Source organism: Triticum aestivum, chromosome 7B (genome assembly GCF_018294505.1).
Source record: "Triticum aestivum cultivar Chinese Spring chromosome 7B, IWGSC CS RefSeq v2.1, whole genome shotgun sequence".
In the NCBI taxonomy this organism is placed as follows: Eukaryota; Viridiplantae; Streptophyta; class Magnoliopsida; order Poales; family Poaceae; genus Triticum; species Triticum aestivum.
The window spans coordinates 159,570,618-159,580,491 of record NC_057813.1 but is presented as its reverse complement, the minus strand read 5'-3'; positions in this window follow the sequence as shown (position 1 = coordinate 159,580,491).

Genomic DNA, 9,874 nt, shown 5'->3' with positions numbered 1-9,874 from the left:
TGAATATGAGATTGTCTATTGACTAGCCCGGCCTCGGTTTATATAAGACAGCGGAGGCCTAGGGTTTAGGAGAGTCCTTGTCTTGGGTGCCAAGTCTTGTGGAGTCTTCCTTGTATGCGGCAGGGGTTGTTCGAACTGGCCCGTGAGTATACAACCATGGGGGTCCTCGGCCCAATCCAACTGATCGGGAGAAGACGTGGTGAGTACCCACTAGTCTAGGACACCGTCAGTAGCCCCCTGAACCGGTCTTCAAGTTGGGGATGCTCCTCGATTCTTCCGAACTGTTCTTCACCTTCGGTCGTTTGGTCTTGAAAACTGTCGGGGGTTGGGTGCGACATATGCTAATGGATGGCTTATCATGGTGGGAGCGAGTAGAACGTCGCCGGTGCCTGGAAGCGGGTTAAGGCGTAGACATGAACGCCGGCGTACTTTACCCAGGTTTGGGGCTCTCCTAGGAGATAACACCCCTAGTCCTGCTCTGCGGGGTCTCCGCATGATCACTAAGGCACAAGCGATACAATGTGCTCCTCGAGCTGTTTTTGCTAGAGGAAGAGGGAGGCAAGGTTAGCTCTCTTCCTGCTCTGGGGGGTGGCTAGTTCTAATGGGGTGGAACCCTTTGCATAGGTGGCCTGGGTGGTTTATATAGGCCTACCCCCCAAGGGTACAATGGTAATCTGGCCGTCTGCTGGGCCTGGCTGTTAGTGTCTTCAGCTTCCGGCTTCTCCGCCGACCGCTGGGGCCCGCCGCCTGGTGGGCCCCGCTGACTGGTTGGTGGCTGTTCACTGTAGCCGTGTTGTTGGTGACGGGGGCTTGGTCATCCTAGCATGTCTACAGTCCCGCCGCCTGGTGGGAGGACACTGTAGCCATACCTAGTCTTATCAGCTTAATGGCGTGCTTGCCTCGGGACAAGGGACGGCCGCCTGCTGGAGGCCAGCCACTCTCTAATCCGCCTGGTTGAGCTTCCGCCATCTTCCTTGGGGTCACTGCCCGATATGGCCAACCTCTGGCAGGCCGTCGTGGGGAACAGGGCTCCGCCTGCCCGGAGCGACGTCAGGGTAGATACGGCACAGTGCTCCGTCGTGCGGAGATCTCTGTCTGTACGGAGCACTATAGCCACACTTGTCTCGAATGTGTGAGGCGTCGTTCCTCACTGTAGCCATGCTTTTAGTTGTACTCTTGATGGGAGCTCGGCCGCCCCATAGTCGCGATCTGGCCGCTTGCCTGTTGCCACCCTCTCTGGAAGGCCGCCGCCAGGAGCCGGCCACTCGGAGTGCCATAGTCTTGGGTCACCCGCCCTCTGGCAGCCGGCAGCTGAGCCAGCCGGCCCCAGAGGGTGGAGTTTCGGCTTGGGGCCCAGCTAGGCGGAGCTGGCCCGAAGTCTTGATAAATCTAGGGACTCGGGTGAACCTACCCGTGGCCCATTACTCCGACAGTAGTTCTCGAAGCCGGTGATGTGTCGTGGTCGAGGGGCCGTGAAGTCTCAGCGGCTTCCCCCCTCACCGAGCTCTGGAGAATGTCGATTTGTCTGGCGGCTAGCCGACTGCTCAAGCCAGCCTCGCCCAGGCGGAGCTGTATGGTTGATTTTGGACTTCAAGGCGGTAAACAGGTGGCGTGCCTGTTTAGCTTCCCAGGCAGCCGCCTGCCACGGACGCGCCACACGGCGCACGTCAGCCTGGCAAGCCTGCCACCCCACGTTCTGGACGGGACATGACACCGGGCCAGGCCCGCCACTACCACGCCTCGGTAACCGGGCGGATTCACTGCGCCGGAGGGGGCGGTTGCCATTCCCACGACCATTCACGATGGGGTAAATGCGCGCAGGAGACGGGTGGTCGTGGGGACGTGGGCGCAGTGAATCCCACGACCCCACGTCCCGCCCCCTTGGCTACATAGCCCGGACGCTATAAGTAGGAAGGGGGGAGAGGTGCGGCAAAGCTCATGCATCCCCTCCCACTCTTCTTCTTCTCCTCTCAGCCTCCGTTGCTGCTGCTGCCATAGCGCCGCCGCCGTTGCTCATCGCCGACGCGTCTCTCCTCTCCGCACCGCCAGCCGGAGCCATGGGCGACTGGGATGGATCGACCGTGATCGAGGATCACATCACCTTCCTCCGCGACACGCACTGGATGCCCAGCGCAGCCTTCGTCAAGGCGCCGGTACCGCTGGAAATGGAGATCTTGCCGTCGCCGCAGGAAGGCGAGTGGGTCGTCTTCCGCTTGCATTTCTTGCGGGGCTTCGGCCTCCCGGCGAGCGACTTCTTCTGCACCTTCCTCAACTTCTACAACCTTCAACCTCACCACCTCACGCCGAACGCCGTGACCTTGCTTTCCGCCTTCGTCACGGCGTGCGAGGGCTACCTCGGCATCCTCCCCACAATCGAGCTGTGGGGAGCATTCTTCTATGGAAAGCTCGGCACCTCCACCAAGGAGATGGCAGCTGAGTGCGGGGGCTTCATCGCCGTGCGCCGGCCGGCGAAGCGGAACGCCTTCCCCATCATCAAGCTGGCGCAGTCGGTGAAGATGCGGCAACAGTCCTATTTCTATGTCGAGAACGTGGACCCTGCTGCCGACTTCCTCAACCTACCGTCCTACGAGGCCGCCCCCCCCCCCACCGGAGCTTGCGTCTCCTGGAAGTACAAGCCAAAGCTAGTGTCGGCGGACGCGGCGGCCGCCATCGGCCGACTCCGAGTGCTCCAAGAGTCGGAGGGCCTCGTGGCCTCCGACCTTCTCGTCGCCTTCGTGGAGCGCTGGGTCCTCCTGCTCCAGAGCCGCCCTCATCCGATCTTCCAGATGGGCGGACACCGCGACCCGTGCCGGCTATGCACGAAGGGAATGCCGCCTGCTGAAGTCTCGCGGATGGTAAACGAGATCTCCGACCTCAAGATGTCGGAGGAGTGGCGGTACGGGAAGCGGCCGTACTCTCGCCACAACCCGCCTCCTGCTGTAAGTTTCTTCTTTTTGTCCTTTGAACTACTTTCTTCTGCTTTGTTTCTCTTTATGATGCTGCCCTTCAAGACTTGATTCCTTCTTGGTTGCAGATTTATATGTCCGAGGCAACGGCCGCCCTCCTGGGGCCGGGTGATAACCTCCAGGCGGACAGGGCGGAGAGTGACTTGGACGACCCCGACTTGGGGGCGGCCGCCCTGGTCGACAATGCGATGGCGGTGGCAGAGCGGACGGCGGTGGTGGAGCAAGCGGCTCCGAGAGAGGCGACGGCGTGGAGGCCTGGCCCGACGATGATGAAGACGAAGACGAGCCGCGCCCTGCCCGGAGCTCCGCCACCACCGGCGTCGGCCCCTCTTCTGGGCCGCCCGCCCCAGGCGGCCAACGCAAGCGGAAACAGGGCTCGACCCTGTTCGGCAGTGCCCCAAAGAAGCCCAAGAACCCGGCCGCAGCGACCAGGCAGAAAGAGACCGCGGCCAGGGCGACCCAATATCAAAGGCAGCCGAAGGTGCCAGTTATGGTGTCGGCGTAAGCATCATTTCCTTTCTCCTTGTTTTTTCATCAATCTGGCGTGAAAATCTTCTGACTTGTCTTCTTGTTTCAGGGCCCTGGTAACTCTCGAGAAGTCGGGCGCCGACTCAGTCCTCAGGTTGGCAGCGACCTCCTCGACCAGTCAGCACATCGACCCGGCCGCCGACCTCCGGGAGGAGACAGAACGGAATGTGCAGGGGGCGCGCGATGAGGCGGAGGCCGACCGCCTGGCCAAGGAGCAGGCGGACTTGTCTGCCACATCTGCCGAGAGGGCGCTGGCACAGGATGAAGCCCAAGCCGCAGAGAAGGAGCAGCTCGCGAAGGCCGCCCGCCGCCAAGAGCCGCTACTCGTGGCCCCCCTCAACACTGTGCCGCCTCCGCCTGATTTCGAGGCGACGTCCGGAGGAGCCGGCGGCGACTACCCGATCCGGGAGCAGGGGGGCGGCGACGTAGCCATGCCGGACGTCTTTGTGCCGCCGCCCCCGCCCCGCCACCTCCACCAGTCAGCGAGCCACGGGACGAGCAGCCAGTGGCGCCGCCGGTGCCGCTAGTCGACAATACGGGGGTGACGGTCCTGGTTCTTTTGGTCCGCATCCCCACGCGCCACTATCTGGAGAAGGCGGCCTCAGCACCGCGGCCGCAGGAGATCAGTGCCACAAGGTCGTTGGCCCCCGACACCGAGGCGACCAGTGCCGCGCCCGTGGGCTGGATACATGGGGGCGGGACTGGCGCCTTGAACCAGGCGTCTCTTGTCGTCCAGGCCAAGCTTTGGGCGAAGGCGGAGGCGCTCAAGCGCTGCAATGAGGCTTACTTGGAGTCGTGCACCGCCATCCGAGTAAGTTGTCTTTGGGTTTTTTCTTCGAATGATCTTCGTTGCTTCTCTCGTGGGGGCGCGCAAGCGCACCCACTAGGTGTAGTCCCTAAGTTCTGGGCTGGCTGCTGAGCAGGCGGGTCGGAACTTTATCTTGCAATTGTTCGACTGCTGACTTTATCCGATGCCACTTCTACAGGATTATCACAACCTCCGTGTGACCGCCTACAAATCCAAGGTTCGGGAGCTGGAGGCGCAGACGGCCCATCTGGCTGAAAGCCGGTGTAAGTTTCTTTCCTCTTTCTTCGCGGGGGCGCGCTGGCGCACCTGCGGGCTGTAGTCCCCGAGGTTCGGGCCGACTGCTAAGCAGTCGGGCCGAATCTCCTCAGTTGTCCTCTTTCCTTGTCGACTACTTCTTTTCCGCAGGAGCGCGCTGGCGTGCCCGCGGGCTGTAGTCCTCGAGGTTCGGGCCAACTGCTGATCAGTCGGGCCGAATCTCCTCGGTTATTTCTTTCCTTTTCTTGTCCGCTTGACTGATGCCTTCTTCTTTTCTTTCTTTCTTCAGAGGCCAATGCCGACCTGCAGCAGCAGCAGGGCGAAGCCAAGACCGCCCTGCGTGGCAAGGAGGCGGAGTGCAGCAAGCTAGCGGAGGAGCGGGACCGCCTGGCCACCCAACTTGCCGAATAGGCGAAAACCCTCAAGGCGGCCCAGCTGAAGGCGGAGACGGCGGAGACCAGCCTCCTTGCCGAGTTTGAGCTCGAGCGCTCTACCTGGGCCGACAAGGAGGCCCAGGTGACGGCCTGCTTTAGCAACATCGAAGACTTGGTCGATGGTTAGCCCTATTTTCTTAGTTTCTTGCTTTGAGTTACCAGCCCTTGCTTATAGCCTTGGCCTTTTTCTTCTTCTGCCCGAACAGACTTCTTTCCGGGCCATTCTGTAGCCGCTACCTAGATGATCGAGGCCCAGCGCGAGGAGCAAAGGGCAGAGGGTGTGCAGATCGCCGCTGATGCCCCCCGGACCCTTGGTGAACAGGTCCTCAGCATTCAGGCCCGGCTTCGGCCTGCTCACTGCTTGCTGCGCTGCCTGCAACGCATCGGAGCCCAGGCGGTCTCCGCCCTCTGGCTAGGCTTGCCGGCTCCACGCACCCCAAGTCGGACTACCGACTGGCTGGAGGTGGCGGCCGGCCGCCTGGAGGCCTCGAAGGGCTCAGCAGCCCGGGTAGGAGCGTGTCGGGCCTTGGAATTTGTCAAGGTGTGGTACCCTGGGCTAGATCTAGCCCAATTAGCCACGTTCCGACTGGAGGCGCAGGAGGAGCTGGCGGCGGTGGAAGCTGAGCTTGTCAGCAGGGCAGCGGCGATCGCCGACTTCACCGACACCAGCGTCTTCGTCCCGGAGGTGGTCGAGGAAGGCGGTGAAGCTCCGCACGAATGGCTTGGGCTAAACCCAGAAGACAGCGAAGACTCTGCTGAAGTCATCGACTCCAGCGACGAAGGGGAGGACACGGAGGAGGAAGAGGAGGAGGAGGAGGAGGAGGAGGAAGAAGACGAGAGCGACATCGACATGCCGGAGGTCGGGGCGGACGGTCAGCCCCAACCTGACCGGGCCTCAAGCAACGAGCCACGCACCAAGGTGCCGCCCTCTACTAGAGGCGTTCAAGTGGGGGCGGACCCGCCGCCTGTTCCTCCGACGGATGCCACCGACTCCATCCTCCAGCACTCCAATGCCCGCCTGCTGCTGGCGATCCCTCTGCTCAGACTGAGCTGCCTGCTGCGCCAGGTGGCGCGGTCGACTCCAGCGTTCAGCCGGAGCCCTTGGCCACGCCATCCAGCACCGGCCAACCGGATCTTTCTGCCACGCCAACCGGCAACGCCCAGCCGGAGTCCTCTGCTGCGCCAACCGGCACCGCCCAGCCGGAGTCTTCTGCTGCTCCTTAGGATTTTATTTGTTTTCTGCTTGCTACTCTGAACACTTTGGTTAAATTCGCACAATTCCACCCTCGGGGTGTATATCAAACTCTGTTTGAATGCTGGCCAGAGGCCTTTTATCCATGTAAATATTTTATCATTGCTTATGCTTGCTGTGCCGACCTCCAATCTTTTTTTCTTTTTCTCCTTGGTTTTTTCCTTTGCCGCTGACCCTTTGGCTTTGCTTTTACCAGGCAGACAGCGCTCTGCGGACCGTGGCTGGTTTGAGCACTATAGCTGCTTGTGAGGGGGGCTAGGACTTAGCCATTGGGAGCTTTGGGTGGTAAGGTGGAGGCCGGCCGTCTAGCTACCAAGCAACCAGACGGCTAGGTGCGATGCCGCCTGCTACTATATGCGCTTTCTTCCTTAGTCGTTTTTTCATGTGGGGCACCTCTTTGCAACCTTTGCCCGCCATGCAATCGCTCTGCAAGCTGTGGCTTCTGACAAAGGAAGCTTTTGGTGCCGGCACACTACTTGTCCGGCTGCAGGAGGCGGCATATTGTAGAAGGCGGCGAGGCTCCGGGCCGACTGGTCGAACCCGGTGCCAGGCGGAAGAAATAGACTATACATTCTCATGGCATAATTCTTATCATATAGATAAAAGAGGCCAGTCCCCGAGCTCTTCTCGGGGGACCCGGAGTCTTTATACATAGTACAAAAGGTAGCGTGATACATACTGCTTTCAACTGTAAAACCTTCGGAGGAGGTTTGCGTTCCATGGCGTCTCCGCTTCTTTGCCTGAATCATCTCTCTTGCGCGCTCTGGGCTTCTGGGCATCGATCAGATAGTAGGCATCGTTGCCCAGCACCTTACTGATGATAAAAGGGCCTTCCCAAGGTGCCGAGAGCTTGTGCTGTCCAACTGTTCGCTGGATCAGCCGGAGCACAAGGTCTCCCTCCAGGAAGGATCTTGGCTTCACCTTGCGATTGTAGTATCGGTGTAGACTCTGCTGGTAGATGGCCGACCTGCTGAGTGCCAACAGCCGGCCTTCCTCCAACAAGTCAACACCATCTTCTCGTGCTTCCTTGGCATCCGGCTCGGTGTACATGGTGACTCTTGGGGAGTCAAACTCAATATCCGTCGGGATGACGACTTCGGCACCATAGACGAGAAAGAAGGACGTGAAGCCCGTTGACTTGTTTGGAGTTGTGCTCAGGCTCTAGAGGACGGCCGGCAGCTCATCGAGCCAGCAGCCGGCCGAATGCTCCAGAGGCTCGAATAGTCGGGGCTTGAGGCCGGACAAAATGTGGCCGTTTGCATGCACTACTTGGCAATTTGACTGTGGGTGGGCAACGGACGCTAAGTCCAGGCGGATGCCCTATGTTGCACAGAAGCGAGCCAAGGCTCCTTTGGTGAAGTTGGTGCCGTTGTCGTTGATGATGCTGTGTGGGATGCCGTATCGCGTGGTGATATCGGCGATGAAGGTCACGACAGTCGGCCCATTCAGCTTCTTGATTGATTTTGCCTCTATCCACTTGGTAAACTTGTCCACCGCAACCAGCAAGTGAGTCATGCCACCGCGGGCCGTCATGAATGGTCCCACCATATCCAGTCCCCACGTAGCAAAGGGCTAGGCTATGGGAACGGTCTTGAGTGCAAAAGCCGGCAGGTGTGGCTTGGAGCGGAACCTCTGGCACCCTTGACACTTCTGAACCAGCTCTTTGGCCTCTTCCAGGGCAGTCGGCCAGAAGAACCCATGGCGGAAAGCTTTGGCCACAAGTGATCTTGAAGCCGCGTGGTGACCGCACTCGCCCTGGTGGATATCTCTAAGTATTGCTTGGCCTTGGTCCGACTCCACACACCGCTGATAAACTCCTGTGATGCTTCGTCGTACCAGCTCTTTGTTGACTATGGTGTAAGCTGCAGCTCGCCTATGTACTTGTCGGGCTAAGGTTTCATCGGTTGGCAGCTCCTTATTCACCAAGAACTTGAGGATCGGCTGAGCCCATGAGGGCGCCGCAATTTCCTCGACTGCGACCGCTGCAACCTGTACGAGGGCGGTTGGGCCAGGAGGCGGCGGGTTGGTGGCTGCTTCCGCCTGTTGTGCTGGAGAAGTCCCCGGGTCGACTGCTGAAGTCCCTGGGGCGGGTTCTAAAGTCCCCGGGCCGCCTGTCGAAACCCCCGTGCCGGCCTCTGGGATCGCCAAGTCGGATCCGACTGCTTCGGGGGGGGGGGGCACAAAGATGGAGTCTGAATCAGGAGACAGCTTGACAGACGGCTTCAGAAGGCAGCGTAGGGCAACGCCGACTGGTATTGCTTGTCGGGTGGAGCCAATCCGTGCCAGGGCATCTGCTTGCTCGTTTTCATTCCTTGGCACGTGAAGGAACTCGCACCCATCAAAGTATCCGCTGAGTTGCTGCACGAGGAAGCGGTAGCTCGCCATGTTTGCATCCTTGGCGTCCCAGTCACCTGATGACTGCTGGATCACCTTGACGCCCCGCTTGCTGAGATCATTGAGGTCTCCTTGAGGTCCTCTAGCAGAGTGCCACACTTCTCCGTCTTCACCACCACATCATCCACATATACATGGGCATTTCTGCCGAGTTGCTTGAGGAGGCACTTCTGCATGCAACGCTGAAACGTGGCGCCGGCGTTTCTCAAGCCGAACGTCATGGTCAGGTAGCAGAAGGCTCCGAACGGCATGATGAAGGCGGTCTTCAGCCTGTCGGCCGAGTTCAGCTTTATCTGGTGATTACCTGAGTATGCATCCAGAAAACTCAACAGCTCGCATCCGGCTGTGGAGTCTATCACTTGATCAATCCTTGGCAGAGCAAAGGGATCTTTGGGGCAGGCTTTGTTGAGGCTGGTGTAGTCAATGCACATGCGCCACTGCTTGTTCTTCTTCAATACTAGGACTGGGTTGGCCAACCACTCTGGGAGGAATACTTCAATGATGAATCCGGCTGCTAGGAGTCGGGCTATCTCTTCTCCAACAACTCTTCTCTTCTCTTCTGACAGGCGGCGCAAGGGCTGCCTGACCGGCTTGGCGTCAGGTCGGACATGTAGCTTGTGCTCGGCGAAATCTGTCGGAACACCTGACATGTTTTTGGGGGACCATGCAAAGATGTCCCGATTCTCACGGAGGAAATTGACAAGCTCGCCTTCCTATTTGCTGTCAAGGCATGTGCCTACGACAGCATGCCTCTCCGGGTGCTCTAGGTCCAAGGGTATTTTCTTTGTTTCCTTGGCCGGCTTGAACGAGCCCTTAGCCTCCGACTCCTGGGGTGTGGGTGATATTTCCGGCTTCTTGCCTGCCAACGCCACCACCCAGTCAAGGAGACGCTTCTCAGCTGCAATCACGAGGGACTCGGCCAGCCGACTTCTACCTGCGGTGCAAGCGATCGACTTCTTGTAGTCTCCGACCACTGTTAGGATCCCCTTGGTACTTGGCATCTTCATCTTGAGGTAGGGGTAGTGGGGGACTGCCATGAATTTGGCCAGAGCAGGCCGGCCTAGCAGTGCATGGTAGGGGCTCTGAAGGTCCACCACTTCAAACCAAACTGGCTCTTGGCGAAAGTGATTCTTGTCTCCGAAGAGGACATCAATCTGGGTCTTGCAGATTGGTGAGCAGGAAAGGCCAGGGACTATGCCATGGAATACAGTCCGACTGGGGACGAGCTGCTTCTGCT